The sequence below is a fragment of the Nicrophorus vespilloides genome, unplaced genomic scaffold, assembly GCF_001412225.1.
Source record: "Nicrophorus vespilloides isolate i.1.1-1 unplaced genomic scaffold, Nicve_v1.0, whole genome shotgun sequence".
Taxonomy (NCBI): Eukaryota; Metazoa; Arthropoda; class Insecta; order Coleoptera; family Silphidae; genus Nicrophorus; species Nicrophorus vespilloides.
Genome location: NW_017097828.1, coordinates 3,587 through 5,238, shown reverse-complemented (window position 1 = coordinate 5,238; position 1,652 = coordinate 3,587). Strand labels below are relative to the sequence as shown.

The window sequence follows — 1,652 nt, the reverse complement described above, 5'->3', positions numbered from 1 at the left end:
TTTAAACTTTGAACACGAATTAGACTAGTTCACGCCTCACCCCAGTGAGGCCCGCCACACAGTTTGGAAAACGCTGTTTTAATACATAACGAAATAATCTAGAAAGGATTAGGTATTTCGTATAGCGTCCAAAATTTGTAAGTAGGTAGCGTGGCCGAGCGGTCTAAGGCGCTGGTTTAAGGCACCAGTCTCCTCGGAGGCGTGGGTTCGAATCCCACCGCTGCCATCTCTTTTACATAACACGAAACCTGCTCTTAAGATGAACACATTCCAAACGTTTAAATATACAAACTTCATTCATTATACATATTAAGTCCATAATTATGACAAATCCAGTACGATTTACGTTTCGGCTTTCCCCTTTTCACTCGATCCTTTCGTAATCCCGCAGGATCAACGCAAGAACGCTAATTCCCTGCGAACCGCAAACACTTCCGCTAATCCTGCAAACTCTGTTTCGAAAATTAAATCAGCGCTGGAAATAATGCGATAATAAACGTTCAACGTGCAAAAGAAAAAGAAACGAATTTCATCTTCCAACATAATAATAATACTATGATGATTTACTTTATTTAATTTATCTTCTTTTCAAGTTATATACATTCCGGTAATGCGGACGTGAGTGCGGATGCGGAGGAGGAACCCTAATCCGGGAAAGTGCACTCTCGACATAAATATTCTTGCACTCACCTAAATTAGTTGCATCCAAAATAAATATATTTATTTCGTTTATAAATCGCAGGACGGACGAACGGTCGACATTTAAGACAGACGGACGGATTTGTAATTCGAAGTAGAAACAAAAGAGAAATAATATATTGTGATAATCGCGGCGTGCTGTGAATAGGTAAATGGTGGATGGACGTTGCTTTAATGGCAATTAAAATGCGCCCGATCATTAAAGCCAAACAATCTGACGAAGAAGGAAAAGAAGGAAAAGTAGTCCCCTTTCTCGTCCCGACGCCATTTCACTTTTCTTCTTTTTAATTAAAATTAATTAAACTGAAGCCGTTCCGGGACAAAGCGCCTTTTTCGCAAATTGTCAGACTTTCTTTATATTTCCATAAACATAGAAAAAAATTATGATAACAACGATGTTTGTAAAGCGTTTCCCATCCGAGGCAGCAGAGCTTTTGGAGATGTCCACTATATAGGAAGGAAGTAGTGATCAATAGAAAAAGTATTATCATATCTTTATCAAAAAAGTACCATTATTTTATGGAAAGTATAATCAAGATATCTGGTACTATACTACAATAGTATTAAAAGTATTATCCTCCCCGGCGGGGAATCGAACCCCGGTCTCCCGCGTGACAGGCGGGGATACTGACCACTATACTACCGAGGACATATCTTATCCAAAGAATGTTCACTACAACTTCCAAAATATATTTAAGTTGTATTAATACTAATACTAATTTGAAATTAGTAAAAAAGAAAAATTAAAAACAGGGAATAAAAATGGAAGTGCTGCCACTACAACGAATCTAGATCATTCGCTATACCAAATCGAAAATCGTAAAAATTGAAAGACAGGTTTTCTTCTGAAAATTTCAGTGAAATGTAGATTACAAACCCTCTCAATTTTCCATTGCTCGAACAATGGAGAATGAAGCGAAGGAAATGATCTCAATGGAATACCATCGCTGCTT

At 37.7% G+C, this 1,652-nt stretch overlaps 2 non-coding genes across 2 annotated transcripts; one reads left to right on the top strand and one right to left on the bottom strand.

Moving 5' to 3' along the window:
- The first annotated feature begins 144 nt into the window (after positions 1-144).
- Positions 145-226, top strand: Trnal-aag. Its single transcript has one exon. It is a non-coding gene; the product is annotated as a tRNA-Leu (tRNA).
- A 1,050-nt stretch (positions 227-1,276) lies between these two features.
- Trnad-guc lies at positions 1,277-1,348 on the bottom strand. The gene has a single exon. It is a non-coding gene; the product is annotated as a tRNA-Asp (tRNA).
- Between the last annotated feature and the right edge of the window lie 304 nt (positions 1,349-1,652).